The sequence below is a fragment of the Macrotis lagotis genome, chromosome X (genome assembly GCF_037893015.1).
Source record: "Macrotis lagotis isolate mMagLag1 chromosome X, bilby.v1.9.chrom.fasta, whole genome shotgun sequence".
Classification (NCBI taxonomy): Eukaryota; Metazoa; Chordata; class Mammalia; order Peramelemorphia; family Peramelidae; genus Macrotis; species Macrotis lagotis.
This window is the reverse complement of record NC_133666.1, coordinates 538,741,499-538,758,991: the sequence shown is the minus strand read 5'-3', so window position 1 is coordinate 538,758,991 and position 17,493 is coordinate 538,741,499.

The following is a 17,493-nucleotide window of genomic DNA, read 5'->3' as shown; positions in this document are numbered from 1 at the left end:
ATCCTAGGGCAACAGACCTTTCATGAACTTTCCAAGTTGTCCTGAGCTGGAAAACTGCTTGACTCTTTTTGTGGGTTCTGCAGCTCTAGAATTTGTTTAGAATCATTATTTAAAGGGATTTGGAGGGATTTGGGGGAAAGCTCAGGCAAATCTCTGCCTTCTAGAACTTTATTTTTTTAAATTGTTAAGGCAGTAATTAAAAACAGAAACTGTAATTTTGATGGTATAAATGCATAATATTTTAATGTTTTCAATGAACCTTTCTTTTTCAGTTCAGTTATCAAAGAAGGTATTTTGGGTCTGAACTTCACCTACTTTCTTTTTGAAATTGTTATCATGGTGAAAATGGTACCAGGGGCAGCTAGGTGGTACAGTGGATAGAGTACCGACCCTGGAGTCAGGAGGACCTGAATTCAAACCATCTCAGACACTTAATAATTACCTAGCTATGTGACCTTGGGCAAGTCATTTAACCACATTGCTCTGCAAAAACTAAAAGATAAAAAAAAGGAAAGGCAATAAAAAGAAAATGGTACTGATGTTCATAAAGGAATATATTTAATTCCCTTTTGTTTGTTAAGAACATCGAAGGAAATGAATTAATTTAAAATATGGTAGAACAGGTAGATGTAACCCAAAGCCAAGAAAAGAAAGAGTCTAGATAATAGGTCAAAAAATTCTCATAAAAATAATTGGCTAATGGAAATAAGTTAAATGCTTTAAGTTTCAGAATTGTTTTAATGTATGATGCAAGGATACAATGAACTCCTGGGAAAAATGACTGATGGATAGACCAAAATAACATTCAGTCATGAATATTCCTATCAAAAGTTATGTTTTAAGACATTTTTTGCTTACCCTAGACATAGTCTTTTTTATGGCTAATTAAAGAAATACATTTCTGGACAATTCAAAGACATAACTGCCTGGCAGCAGGGGACTTGACAAAAAGTAATAACAATCCACACCTCCCAACGATTTTATTATTCAAGGTTTCATTTCACTTTTACAATGCAAAATCAAGCTTTCCTTTTCTGTCTTTATTTGTCAAAACAAACACCGGGTGACTGAAATTCACACCTGAAAAACAAATGTTTTTTTACGGAATTGGTCCTGATATGAAAGCATCACAGATGACTCTCCCACTGAATAGAATGGCTTGCTCTCCTTTATGTTTTTAAAAAGTTAGAAGGTTATCTGTGTGTATGTGTGGTCTTTATAGAGCTATTTATTTCATTTGATGTTCTAAGTTAAGTCTCCACAGGAGAGGTAGTTAAATTAGCTACAACTTGGAGATGTATTTTCTTTTCTTTTCTTTATTTTTTTCCACTAGTTGAATTAAACATTCCTTACACATGGCTTCCACCTTTTGTTAAATCGACTCAGTTTAATATTTCCAGTCTAAAGGCATTTGCTAGGCAAACAGAGATGCCTATTATTTCTTTGTGTGTTTGGTTTGTGTGTGTATATATAAATATATATATATATATATATATATATATATATATATATATATATACAAACACAAACACATATAATTGTATCTTCTCTTTGAAATGAAGCCCACCACTCCATCCTTGTTCCATAAGTCTTGTTATAATCAAAAGAGTGTGGCCATTTATTTATTTTTAAATGTATATTTGCTCCTTGCTTAGTACCCCACAGCTCACTGGCAAATATTCTTTACTCCAGAAATTTTGTGATGCTGATACACAGACACCTTTATAGTGGTCCTAATCTTTTCAGTTTCCCACACTCAATAGGAATATGCTTAGATCCAAAACTTTTTGGATACAGATTCAATTCAATTGATGCAGAATCAACAGAAAAGGGTTCTTTGTGGTTTTAGTGAATAATTTGGGGGGCTTGTTTTCTTTACAAATAATTTCAAAACTTAAGACTCTGCATTTGTGGGTTAGGGTCTCCAAAAATATTTCCACAATATTTAGGCTTGTATCTATTTCTGTCTATAAAACATGGCATTTTCAATTCAGGAGGCACTGATGAATAAAAACAGTAAATTCATTATTCCCATCATTGTTATTTAAATACTAAATGTGGAGTTTTTGCAAATATCTAAAATTAAGTCCCTGTCTCCTCTGCTCCCCTTTTTAAAGTTCTGCTTCAAGCTACTTTGAAAGGATAGTCCTACCTACTGCCATAATGAAATGCACTTTAGCAAATTATTTATTTGAGCCTTTGCTCCAGAAGCCCCAGGCCACACTTACAAATTAAACTCTGCATAAAATGACCAAATTCATATCATTTAGGCTAGGGAAAGCTGAACTCTCACATCTGTTTTCACCAGGCAATCAGCCTTGCATTCTTCATCATGATAGAAATCCATACTGCTGTAGGGAAAGAGCAATCAAAAGCTTGGTCAGTTAAAGATGGATGATGTTGGGAAGGGCATGAACCCACATGATCCTGGCCTCAAGATTCAGTTAGCAATTCTACCTAGCACAAAAGCATCAGAAAGTAAATGACTATTTATTTATGCCATTTTTTAAACATAGTGTCTTCAACAAACATCCAGCCAATATTTACCAGATGTTTACTCTGTGCAAAGCAATGTTTTAGACTTTGAGAGATGTGCTTCTTGGCTTTATAGAGAATATTGAGTACTAGGAATATAAGATACAGCTATATAACTATAATGAGTTGTAAAGTTAGAACTGGGATAGATTTAAAAAGTCTTCCAGGAGAAGCCTCTTTGCACAGTTTTTCTGGACTGCCTGGCATCAGAGAAAAAGAATGAGTTGCTGAGGATCTCACTGTGTAGGAGAGATCTTGAACCTTCTCATCCAGAAACAGTGCAAAGATTTGAGCATAAGGCCCTATTCATACTTCTGTTCCCATTGTGTCCATTGTTCCATGATTTCAGATGAATAAGATTAGATGTAGTTTTGACCTTGTGAAATTGGAAAGTATTGTTAATTGTGGATTTTGTGGTTGGACAAACCAACATTGAGATCTTGAGTAAGCCAGTTCAGCCCTAACCCATGTCTTGGGCCCTATAGGATGGAGGGTCTTGTCTGAAAAACATTCTGTTTTTGGTTGTGAATATGGTGGAAAGTGTCCCTTGTAGAAATTATGTTAAATTTTAATTCAATCTAATTAGGGAATCAGAGGAAGAATGTTTATATGTTCTTTGTTATATGTTCAAAATACCTTTTTGAAAAGGCAAATTTCCATGATTTAGAGAAATCAAACAATTAACATTTATTAGGTGTTTATTATGTTTAGGTACTGTGATAGACTTTTTTATAGTTTATTTAAGGAAATGGGGTTAAATGGCTTGCCCAAGGTCACACAGCTAGGAAATTATTAGGTGTCTGAGGTCAGATTTGAACTCAGGTTCTCCTGACTCCAGGGCTAGTGTTCTATTCACTGTACCACCTAGCTGGCCCAGTGTAATAGACTTTAAACAAAGAAATTTGAAGCCTGATTCATAAGGGGCTTACATTTAAATGTTCTCAAAATAAGGAACCATATTAAACTAATTCACCTATATTTTAGCAAAGGTAATGAGCCCATTGAAAGGGATATAACTGCTTAAAATGAAGAATAGGATAAATATGAATACCTTAATAATTTGGATTGTAGTTGGCCTTGCTTAGTGAACAATAGATGCAAACTTCATATTTAAAAGTCAGATTTCAAAAACCAAAGTATTGAAAATTCAGTTTAAAATACTTCCTTACTCTTGTGGTCTAAATGACAGGCTATACTGTGCCAGAGATAATGACATAAATTAAACTATAATTTGCAGGAAAATTTTTTAAATGACTCTGCTAACTGTTCTACACATTTATTCCCTATTATTAATAGATATTGGAAAAAAGCAATCCTATCCCAAGTTGTGCCAAATAGGTAAAGAAGTTTTCAACTTACATTATTTTTAAAAGCTGGACAAACTTTTATCAATCAAAATGTGCTATTATTTCTGTTTCAAAACAAATTAGGAAGTACTTATATTAAGGAACTAGAAAAAAAGAAATTATTCTACAATTTTAAAAAATTGTTATAGTTTCATGCCTCTCAGTACAATATGACAAGTTGCTAGTCTATTGCTTTCATACTAAAACTCATAAAAATTATTGTTAAAAGAGCCCACACATATGGCATTTATAAGATAAGTCTAGTTTACTTCATATGATTTCACTTTACTCCAGACTTCCTGCAACTCACATACTCTTCCTTTTCAATTACTGAAGATAATTTAATAATGCTGTCTCTTCAGACAAAGAACTATTCATTGTTCAGAAGTCAAAGAATGACTTTGGCAGCCTTTGAGGCTAGGGGAATTTCTACTTTAGGCTTACAAACATGGTCCTAATGTTTTAAAATTCCAGGTCACTGCTGAAAGAGAAGCTACCAAATGTGAAATTTTAGTCTAACTAAAAGGATAACATCAAATTAATAATAAATATATTATCCTATTAATAATGATGAACAATGGAATTTCATATTTTTTTATGTGAACTTCTCTATGGTATATTATAGTAACTTTACTTTCTTGGTAGAAATCCTTGATTCATATTGATTGGTATTAGGAGTTTTCATAGAAGTTGAGTCTTGAATTCTTAGCAACTATGTCATCTCTAACTACTTTCCTTTCTATACTCTACTACTGATGAACTCTCATACTTCTTTTTCCAAAGTCCCAACAGTCTTCTCACTTTGGAAGATACTTTTGCCCCATGCTCTCTTTCTTTAGTCAGTTCCTCCTGGAACCTCTATTTTAAGAAGGTACCTAGATTGTCTATATTTATTCCTTCACTCCTCTTTGTACTGTGATCTGGACTATCTAGGTTTTTCTCAACCAGGTTCTTGTACATGTACCTCTCTCCTCCCTCATCTATTGTCTTCCTCATTAGAATGTCAGCATCTTGAGAATGGGAGCTATCTCTCCTTTTTGTGTATTTGTAATCCCAGCATTTAACATAGTGCTTGGCATATATTAATGACACACACTTAATGAATGTTTCTTTACTGGACTTATTTCTTTTAAGCAAGTCCTGTTTATTCCATTAGACCGAAATCTCCTATTTTGGGAAACCAAGAGAAATAATTTTGTGAAGAAAAAAGAAACAAACACATAGCAGAAACTTAAGCAATTTTGTGTAGAGTGGGTGGGAAAAGCCAGACAAAGATGGTTGAGGTGGAAGTAAGGGACCTGAGTTTGAAGCAGCATTTTGCAACCATGACTGCTTTTGCTTGTCACTGTAGTTCCTTAGGGTTCAGTTTCCTTATCTGTTGAATGAAATGGTTTGGATCAAATATCTTTAAAGTTCTTTCTGGCCCTATGTCTCATGCCCTTCTGTTCCAATATGGAGAACCATGAGAGGTTAGTCAAAGTTGATTAACTTTCAAGGAGATTCTTAAAGGTATAAAATCAGTCACTGAATATACCAAATAACATATAATGCACAAGCAGGTTATAATTTAATCTGTTGTGATAACATAGATGTATAGGAGGCAAGGAAGTTGTGGAAAAATCTATAAGAAAAGGAAAAGTGATACCTGTCCAACACTAGCCAGTTTAATTTTGATATGTAATGTCTATCATTCAGGTACTGGCTCAAACTAGATAGTTGAATTTCCTTATCTGTCACTGCCTAGTGATTCAAGTTAATGTGGATTAAAACAGAACTGAGATAGGAAGCCTCCAACCAGATTAAGTCAGTGCTGCAGAAAGATTTTCCACTCAGTTGCCTTTTCATAAGGTCTCCTCCCTTCCTCTTTTTGTTAGAAACATAAGCTTATTCTTGTTCTAAAAACGTTATTTTTACTACTATATTGTTATTCTCATTGTTCTGGTATTGCCACAGTTATAACATAGGCTCCCTGTAGGAATTGATACTCATTTTTAGGTGGTTGTTTGTTTGTTTGTTTTTTAATTTCCTCCCTCTATAAATGATACTTGTGTCAGTAACCATTACAGATAATTGGGTAAATATGGGTAGTTGAAAGAGATAAGAAAGCAAGAGTGTTTAATTTCTGAGACTCATGGTGAAAAAGATACCCACTAACTAAATTTAGATTCAAATGATAAAGAAATGGAAATAAGGTCATAGATATCTCTAAATTGGATTTGAGTCTGAGAATAGTGACATGTATATTTCTGAAACAGAGAAAGAAAGAAAGGAGAGAGAGAGGATGAAAAGACAAGACAAAGAGATGGAGAGGAAAAAGAGAGAAACAGAGACAGAAAGACAGGAAAGACATACAAAAATGAGAGAATTCATTAAGCATTTATTATGTGTCAGACATTGTGATACATAATGGAGATATAAATGAAATATGCACACAAAAAAGACAATCTGTCTTCAAGGAGCTTACATTTTATCAGGTTAAGGTAAAGGATAAATGGAATCTAGAAAAGGAATGTACCTGAATATAGTCAGGATTAATTTGAAATATTTGTGGTTCTAACAAAATTTTTAAAAAACCGACAGACTGAAACAAAAATTTTCAATTTTAAAAAGAATGATGCAATATCTAAATACTTTGCTAAAATATTTTATTATAAAAATAGAGGAGAAAATAAACAGTCTAATGAAAAATTTAGTAGAATGAACTACTATATGAAATATTTCCAATTATAAAATAATTATTGGTGACAATCAAATTCTTCTCATTAAGTTAGTTCCTGTAATATTTTTTAATCTGATATAATATGGACCTGACATTATAAGGTTGTAGAAAATAGTCTGTATCATCCATGTAATTAAATCAAATAACTTTTAAAATAACTCAAAATTTTATTTGTTTTTGTAAGAATCAGCATTGTGTAATGTTAATAGTGCTGGACAGCTAGGTGGTACAGTGGATAGAGTTAGCCTTAGGACAAGCATTCAAATCTGTCTCAGACACTTGACATTTACTAGCTGTGTGACCTTGGGCAAATCCCTTAACCCTGATTGCCTCAACACCAAAGACCATCTCTAGTCATCCTAACTCATATCTGACCATTGGATCCAGATGGATCTGGAGGAGAAAGTGAAGCTTGTGACTTAGCAGAGTATTTCCTACATCAAATTCAATTCACTTACAGGTCAGGGTATCACTTCTTGACTTCACAGTCTTCCTTAAGAATGAAGAACAAATATCATCATCTATGTCGGTTGCTCAGAGGCAAAAGAGATTTCAATCTTGGCTACAAAATTAAATAAATGTAATTTTATACAATCATTTAAATTCTAAACTTTGTCTGTAAAACAAGAAGATATCATTTCTCATTTACATTATTTATCACTAAGAACTGTTGTTTTGAGAAAATGACTTAGAAAACTTAAAATTCTCTACAAACGTGAAATTTGTGGTTATGGGGTTCTTTAAAGGAACAGGAAGAGGAAAGGACTGGATAAGGAAGGAAGGTATGAAAGGTCTGAATCTGTGATTCATTCATATTGGAAATACTCCATGAAGAAATTACACTATTCCACTCCAAACCTACACTGAAAAGTCAAATGAGTTGTCCAAGGTTTTACAACCAGCATGCATCAGACATAGGACTTGAACCTAGGTTTTCTCAATTTCAAAGCTAGCTCTCTAATCACGAACATCTGCCTTCACAAACATTTGGTGTTCTTATTTAATATGAAAGATTCTATAATTATCCCCTGAGATTTATTTTTGACTGCTTTATATGCTATAAGACAGAAATTCTTTCTTCCTGGTCCTTTTTTGTTATTTTGTTTTGGAGTCAATCAGAGTCAAATGACTTGCTCAGGGTCATTAAACTTGTGTTGAGTTTAGGTCCAAGAGCATGTACTATTTTTTTAATTAAAAAAATTCTCTAGAAATAGAAAATTTGCTCAGTCCTTCACATCATTGCTATTTATTGTTTCAAAAATAAATCTCAACAAAAGTAGGATTAACAAATTCATTTTCTTTCTATTGATTTGGGAGATGATGATAATGATGATGATGATGATGATGATGATAGCTGGCATTTATATAATGCTTCAAGGTCTATAAAACTCCAAATAAATTTTCATTTAATCCTCAAAATAACCCTGTAAAGTAGATACAATTGTCATCCCCATTTTGTATATGGAAAATCTGAAGCTGAGTGACTTGCTTAAGGTCACACAGCTTATAAGTACCTGAGGAAAGATTTGAATTAATGTTTTCCTTACTTCTATTCCAGTCCTCTCTCCATTATACCTGTGTCTCTTAGAAGCAACTAAAATAGAGGTAATTGATTGCTATTTTTAAGAAAATCCTTGCATCAAGGTTCTCTGATAAGGTTTTGACATCTAGCTCCTTTTATCTTGATCATTTTTATTGGTGAACATCTGGTAAACATACTAAGTATTTTTTTGTATCAATATAGATAATAATTTTCTCTTATGTCTGAAAATCCTTAAAAAAATTGTCATAGTCTGAATAGACTCTGAACTCTGGTGCATCTGATACATCAGAAATATTGATATCTATTTTGAATTACTAAAAATACACCACATGTTCTGATGGGGGGAAACAACATTATTTTACAGTACAAAAGAAAAAAAACTGAAATAAAGAGCATAATTTGAAATAGTGGCCATCTCAAAATGTCTCTTCAGTACAGCTTTGTCCACTTAACTTAAAAATTAGACTAAAGTCATTACAGTTTCACATTCTTCAAGGGCTTATCATCACAAGACTATCCAAGGGATCAGTTAAGTACTCTTGATATAATTATGATTCAGTACAAAAGGACAGTTTAATTTCATTTTCTGATATAGCTACATTATTCTTTCACATACATGTCACTCTGAATCCAAAATAGCCATAGGTTTATTCAGGGGATGTTCCTGCAGGATCGACAATTTAACCTCATTGACTGAACTTCTATTGACCTTTATCAGAGAAGAAGATGGAGTGAGAAGCTCCAAAGAGTTCTCTGAAGAAAGTGATTACAAAGAAATCCTACTTTGGATTGGAGTTGTCAAATTCAAATCAAATGATCTATTAAGCAGAAAAGAGCCCTTTACTTCACTATAGCTGGATAGCAGCTTAATATCCATAAGATATTGCCAAGCTAAAGACCTGCCTTTTCTCTGAGCAGGTCAATTATTTGAAAACTAGAGTGATTATGAACTATTAGGAAACTTCTGAATTTATGAACTTTAGCTACATCTCCAGCTGTTTACTCTGTTGTGAAATTACCCTGAATATTTGTCGAAAATGATGCCCTCATACTACATTTCTTTATGTCAGCTACTCAGTCTGGTTTATTTTCCATGGGTGGCTCACTAATGCTTTATTTTGTTTTATTTTATTTTCCCTATTTCAATAAACAAATTTAGGAAAGGAAAACTTACTACAAAGGAAAGCTTGCCAAAGAAAGCTATACTTTATACAAATCCCTTTGGAAGGAGAATTTGAAAAGGACTTGATTTCTCTACACATCTGTGGGTTTAAGCAGAGGAAACCAACATTTTCTCAATGTACATAAGCCTTTCTTAATGATTTCTTCTCATGTATGTGGGAGGTGGCTAATTCAATAAGGATATTGGATTCACAGTTAAAAATGGAAAAGACTTTTTTCTCCCTTGGTCTTACTTGCATCAAAACAGTGTAGTTTGAGTGAATTCTTATTATTAATTCCTTTTCTTTGTGTTGCATTGTTGTTCATGTTACTTCATTGTGTCATGCCAATGACCTTAGAGTCTTGAAAGATATGCCAACAGATTAAAATGAATCAACCAATAGCCTACTATGTCAATGTGCTAAACACTAATTTTCTTACAAAGGAAAAGCAACAATATTCCCATTCCTATTTGAGGCTTTCTTGGCAGATTCTGCAGTGGTTTGCTATTTCCTTGTCCCACTCATTTTACAGGTGAGTAAAATGAGACAAATAGGATTAAATGCTACACCCAGTGTCACACCAGTTTTGACTTCAATTCCAACTAATTCTGTACCCAGTGTTCTATAGAATGTACCATTTAGCTTTCCCCAATCCTTTAGGGAAATGATTCATCAGGATGACTGAAATTTGGGGCAAGAATAGACAAAATTGACTTCTGTTGTGGTGCCAAGATGGTAGCGTGAAGCTAACAGGTGCCCAGAACTTTTCCTTACCAAATATAAATGAAGCCATAGATACTACCAAGAGGAAGAGAAGTTCAAAGACGTTTTCAATTGTAGACATTGTAGAGGATCTTCAGGGAGTTTCTGTCTCTTTGGGGAAAAAGAGCAAGTAAAGTTCAGGATGCCAGAAAGTGGGGAAAGCCAACAGGAGGCTCTTAGCCACAGAGCAATCTAGGACCCAACAGCTTAACAACAGCAGAGGTCCCAGCAGTTGGATAGCAAGCCAGCTGGGAGGAACACAAGCCCAAACAAAGTCTGAATCCTTGGAACACCAGGGTAAAAGACAGGACTGGGTCAGGAACAAACCACTGCTCAGTCAGAATGTGGATGTAAAAGAAGAAACAAACCTCTGCAAGGCAAGGCCTGAACTGAATAGGCAACATCTTAGCCAATGAAAAGTCAGGGATCAGAACCCAGTCCCAGCAATAAAAATGCTTGCATCTATACTCTCTATGACCCTGGGGTATAGAGTTCAAACAACAAAGATGAGCAAAAAAGCTAAAAGAGCTCTCACTATAGAAAACTACTTTACAGACAAAGAAGATAACAAAGCTTTGTCTGAAGAAGAAAGCAGTGAAAAATCATTGACAGGGGAAGTATCAAAACACTCTTATCATTTGGACTCAAATACAAAAGCTCATAGAAGAGTTTTAAAAAGAATTTATAAACCAAAGAAGAGAGGATGAAGAAAAATGGAAAAAAGAAATGAAAATCATGCAGGAAAATTAGGAAAAATTGACCAAAGAAATCAACTCTGTTAAAAGTAAAAATAATCAACTGGAAAAGGAAGCACAAAAGCTAACTGAAGAAAATAAAACCCTAAAAATTACAATTGAACTAATAGAAATCAATGACTCTATAAGACTACAAGATTCCATCAAAGAAAATAAAAAGACTGAAAAAAAATTGAAGAAAATGTAAGGTACCTTTTAGGGAAAATGAATGACCTGGGAAATAGTTTCAGGAGAAACAATCTGTGAATCATTGGACTACCAGAAACCCTGGATCAAAAAAAGAACCTGGAAAGCATCATGCAGGAAATTATAAAGGAAAACTGTCCAAATCTACTAGAACAAGATAATAATATAACCATTGAAAGAATCCACAGAACCCCTCCAGAAAGAGACTCCAGGATAAAAACTCCAAAGGCTGTTATAGCCAAATTTCAGAAACCTCAAATAAAGGAGAGAATATTGTAAGCAACAAAAAGAAAACAATTCAAATACAAAGGAAGCACAATCAGACTTATACAAGACCTATCAGCCTCAACATTACTGGACTAAAGGTCTGAAATAACATATCAGAGGGTAAAGGACCTGGGATTACAACTCAGAATGTACTGCCGTGCAAAATTCATCATATAATACCATATTCAGTCAGGGAAAAAGATGAATGTTCAATGAAACAGAGGACTTCCAGAATTTCCTGACACAAAGACCAGAACTGAACAGAAAATTCAATCACCGAACACACAACTCGAGAGTCAAGGTAAATGGAAAGGGGAAGGAGAAAACAAAACAAAACAAATGTTGGTCCATCAAATTGGATATACTTCTAAAAGGGAAGATATGACACTTCTAATTCTTTAGAAATTTACTTCTCTTAGGATAATTAAATGGCAGAATATAATTGAAGAGAATGGACCTAAAGGTATGAGTATAGGTGGGTCTTTTCTCTCCACTGAAGAGGTCCAAGATGACATCACTATGAGACAAAAAGTCCTAAAGAAAAGCATGGGTGTTAACTTTAAACTTAAATGCCTTATTATCCTTTGACCTACTTTAATTCTACTGTGCTTTGTCTAATGCAGGCATCATAAACTTGGAGGAGCTGAGTCAGTGTCTCTGTTTCTTACAATCAGATGTAAAGTTCTCAGGTGAGACCTCCAGAACCTCCCAGTACTAGGCCCTTAAAGTACCATAAACTGTAAGGTCCACAGTCACTGTGTCTGTAACTTAGAATCTTTTGTGAAGTTCTCACGTGAGAACCTCAGAGCCTTCCAGTATTTAGAGATCTTTAAGATCTGGAGTCCAGCTCAGGTTTTTATGTCTTGCCTCTCATCCAGAGGGCAAGAGGTGAACTCCTTTCCCCTGTACTGAACCAGGAATTAGCTAGATTGATATTTGCTTTTATTTTGTCTGAGATTTGGATTGCTACACTTGATATTTTTACTTCAGTTGAGCCATAATAAATTTTGCTCCAATGTCTTACCTTTGCCCTATTTGTAGTTCTCTGATTCAAATGTGTTTCTTGTAAACAACATATTATATGATTTTGGTTTTTTTATCCATTCTGCTTTCTGCTTCTGTTTTGTGGGACAATTCATCCCATTCACATTTAGAGTTAAAATTACTAATTTTGTATTTCCCCCTTGCTATCTTTCTCCATTTATATTTATCTTTCCTTTTCTTTTATTCCTCCCTCCAAAAATTTTGCTACTTTCCCCCTTTGACTTTTCTTTTAAAAATTTAATTTTGTTTATTTTCACTCATACTTTTCCTTCCTTTTATCAGTACCTTCGTCTCTTATTTTTCCCTTTCTCAGCAACCCCCCCCCCCCCTTCTCTGTAGATTAAGTTAGAATGTTTTAACCCAAGTGGAAATGTTTCTTATTTCCTCTCTGGGCTAAAACTATTGAATAGAATTTACTCAGCATTCACATTCTTCTTTCTTTCCTTCTTGAATCATAAATCTTTGTGCCTCTTTCCATTGTGTTACTTATGGCACTAATATTATTAATCAGGCATCATCAATCACAGTTTGATTATTTGATTGCTTAATAAGCTCCAGTTATCAAGATATCAGCACAGATTGTTTACTTGATTGCTTTATAAGTATCATTGACCCAATTAGCATCAAATTTTAATTATAATCATGCTTTACCTTACTCCCTTTTCAAGTATCTTTCAAGTACACACATTTCTTCTTGGGAGCCAAAGTATCATCCAAAGCCATATCATTTCTTGAACTATTTGTGCCCGTTCCCCCAGGTCAATCTTCTTTCACCTCCTCCTCCTCTTCCCCACCCAGGATACTTAGCACCTTGTTAAGTGAAGCAAAGTCTATTCTCTCTCCCACTTCACTCCCCTCCCCCACGGGGGGGGGGGCTTAACCCCTTGTAAATGAAGCACCCTTAAGTCAAACACTGATGTAATTAACTGAAAGAATCTTAAAGATCTCTACGTACCAGGAGGCTCAGGAAGTCTCATCTGAGAACTTCACATCTGAGAGACACTGACTCAGGTCCTCACATATCATCAAGTTTAAAGGGATCTAAGTACTGGGAGGCTCTGGAGGTCTTACCTGAGAACTTTACAAATGATTGTAAGTTAAAGGAGACACTGACTCAGATTCTTGCCCTCACTAGACAAGGTACTAATCACCTTGTGCTTCAAGTGAGTCAAAGAATAATGAGACACTTAAGTTTACAGTTAACAACCCTGCTTTTCTTCAGGGTTTTTTTTTGTGTCAGATAGTGTTGTCACCTTGGACCTCTGAAATGGAGAAATAAGATCCAATTATACAGATATCCTTTAGGTTCATTCTCTTCAATTATATTCTGCCCTCTAATTATCCTTAGAGAAGTAAAGTTCTCCAGGAATGGAAGTGTTATAACTTCCCTTTTAGGGTTATATGCAATTTGATAATCTTGACCAACATTTGTTTTGTTCTGCTTTTCCTTAACCCTTTTTATTTACCTTTTTTGCTTTTTTGTTTTGTTTTGTTTTTGTTTTTGCAAGGCAATGGGGTTAAGTGACTTGCCCAAGATCACACAGCTAGATAATTATTAAGTGTCTGATGCTGGATTTCAAAAGAGGTCTCCAGACTCCAAGGCCAATGCTCTATCCCCTGAACCACCTAGCTGCCCCTTTGCCTTTTTTTTCTTAATGGAACTCTTGCTTTGTGTATTTGGTGATTGAATTCTCTGTTCAGTTCTGGTTTTTCTGTCAGTAAGTTCTGGAGTTCCTCTATTTCAGTCAGCACCATCTTTTTCCCTGGCAGTATATACTGAATTTTGCAGGGTTGTACATTCTGGATTATAATCCCAAATCCTTTGCTCTCCAATATAGGATATTCCAGTTCTTCTTCCTTCAACGTTGAGACTGATAGGTCCTGTGTGAGTCTGATTGTGTTTCCTTTATATTTGAATTGGTGCTTTGTTTTTTGGGGTTTTTTTGTTTTGTTTTGTTTTTTTGCTGCTTGCAATATTCTTTCCTTTATTTGAGGGTTCGGGAATTTGGCTATTACAACCCTGGGAGTTTTTATCCTAGGGTTTCTTTCTGGAGGGATTCTGTGGATTCTTTCAATGGTTATATTATTATCTTGTTCTAGTAGATTTCGACAGTTTTCCCTTATAATTTCTTGCATGATGCTTTCCAGGTCAGGCTTTCAAGTAGTCTGATGATAACTAGATAGGCTCTCCTCGATCTATTTTCCAGGTCATCCATTTTTCCTAAAAAGTACTTTATATTTTCTTCATTTTTTCAGCCTTTTTATTTTGTTTGATGTAATCTTATAGTCTTGTACATTCATTGGATTCTATTTGTTCAATTCTAATTTTTAAGGTTTTATTTTCTTCAATTATCTTCTGTTTCCTTTTCCAATTGGTTATTTTTACTTTTAAGGAAGTGGATTTCTTTGGTCAACTCATAATTTCCTGCATGATTTTCATTTCTTTTTTACATTTTTCTTCTTTATCTCTTCTTTGATTTTTAAATTCCTTTTTAAGCTCTTCAATGAGCTTTTGTATTTGAGTTCAATTGATAGAGTGTTTAGATACTTCCCCTGTGAGTGATTTTTCACTGCTTCCTTCTTCAGACATGGTATTGCTGTCCTCTTTATCTGTAAAGTATTTTCCTCTAGTGAGAGCTCTTTTAGCTTTTTTGTTTATATTTATTGTTTTAGTTCTGCTCTGGGGTCATAGGGAGTATATATCCAAGTTTTAATTTTGCTTGGGCTGGAGTCTGATCCCTAGCTTATTGTTGGCCAAGATGTTGCCTATGCAGTCCAGAACTTGCCTTTTCAGAGGTTTTTAATACTGCTTTTTTGTCCAAGTTCTGACTTAACAGTGGTTTGTTCCCAACCCAGTTCTGGCTTTTACTCTAGTATTCTCAGGGTTCAGACTTTGTTTGGGGGCTAAAGTCCTCCAAGCTGGCTTGTTATCTAGCTTCTGGGTCCTCTTCTATCATTATGCTGTGGGGACCTGGATTGCACTGTGACTAAAAGCCTCCTTCTGGCTTTCCCCAGCTCTCCCACCTCCTGGACTTTACTTTCCCTTTCCCCCACAAAGAAACAGACCTTCCCTGAAGATCCTCCATGATGTCTACAGTTGAAAACTTCTTTGAATATTAACTTTTTCTTGGTGGGATCTGTAGTTTGAATATCAGAGCAGAGACTTCATTTATTTTTGATAGGGAAAAGCTCTGGCAGCATGTTAGCTTCATGCCGCCATATTGGCTCTGCTCTGGAAAGCTTAATAATTATAATTTGATATAATTTGAGTCAATGTTGCTTATCAAGCAAGCAAGTAAACAATCTGCGATGACACCTTGATAACAATGAGTTTATCAAGCAATCAAATAATCAAACTGTGATTGATGGTGCCTGATTAACTGTACTAGAGAGATAAATAGCAACAAAGGAAGAGCACAAAGATTTATAATTTTAGAGGGAGAATGAGCATGCTGGAGTAAATTCTATTCAATAGATTTAGCCCAGAGAGGAAATAAGATATATTCTCACTTGGGTTTAAAAATCAACCCTAATCTAAGAAGGGGAGGGGGGACTGGAAAAGTGGAAAAATAAGGGAAGATCAGACTGATAAAAGGAAACATGAAGGAATAAGTGAAAATAATCTGAAAGTTAAATTTTTAAAGGAAAAGTCAAAAGGGAAAAACAGTAAAATTTTGATGAGGAGGAATAAGAGAAAATGAAAGAGACAAATATAAATGGAGAAAGATAGCATGGAGAGAAATACAGAATTAGTAATCTTTACTGTAAATGTGAATAGGAATAAACTGTCCCATAAAATGGAAGAGGATAGTAGAATGGATTAAAAATCAGAATACTACAATATGATGCGTACAAGAAACATATTTAAAGCAGAGAGATACAGACAGGGTACAGGTAAAAGGTTGGAGCAAAATATTTTCTGCCTCAGCTGAAAGAAAAAAAAATCAAGTGTAGCAATCCTAATCTCAGATAAAGTAAAAGCAAAAATCAATCTCATTAAAAGGGATAAGGAAGGAAATTACATGTTCTTGAATGGCACCATTGGTAATAAAGCTATATCATTACTCCACATGTGTGTGCCCAGTGGTATAACATCTAAAGCCCTAGAGGAAAAGTTGAGTTTATAACAAGCAACCATAGAAAACAAAACTTTAATAATGGGGAACCTTAAAATCCTTCTCTCAGTACCAGATAAATCTAACAACAAAATAAACAAGAAGGAAATTAAGAAGGTGAATGAAATCTTAGAAAACTTAGATATGATAGACTTCTGGAGAAAACTTAATGGAGATAGAAAAGAATATACCTTTTTTCTATGCAGTACATGACATCTACACCAAAACTGACCATGTACTAGGACACAACAACCTTATACTCAAATACAGAAAGGCAGAAATAATAAATTCACTCTTTTCAGACCATGATGCAATAAAAATTATTGTAATAAAGGGTCATGGAAACATAAACCAAAAATTAATTGGAAATTAAATAACTTTAACTTAAATAATGGGTGGATCAAACAATAAATAATAGAAATAATCAATAATTATAACCAAGAAAATTATGCTAATAAAACATCATAACAAAATTTATGGGATGTAGTCAAAGTCATTTTGAGGGGATCTCTCTCTCTCTCTCTCTCTCTCTCTCCATATATATATATATATATATATATATATATATATATATATATATATATATATATATATATATATATATATATATATATATATATATATATATATAAATTCCTATAAGAATAGAATAGAGAAAGAGGTCATCAATGAATTGGGTATTCAACTAAAAAAGCTAGAAAAAGAACAAATTAAAGATCCCCAATTAACTGCCAAATTAGGAATTCTGAAAATCAAGGGAGAGAGACTGATAAAATTGAAGCAAGAAAATCATTGTTCTTATAAATATAACTAAGAGTTGGTTTTATGAAAATAGCCAGTAAAATAGATAAACCTTTGGTTACTCTGATTTAAAAAAAAAAGAAAGAAGATAACAAAATGATCAGTATCAAAAATGAAAAGGATGAATTAACCTTTAATTCCTCTGGGAAATTGAAGAGATAATTCGGAGCTACTTTGCTGAACTGAATGCCAATAAATTGGATAACTTGTGTGAAATGGATGAATATTTACAAAAATACAAACTTCCCAGATTAACA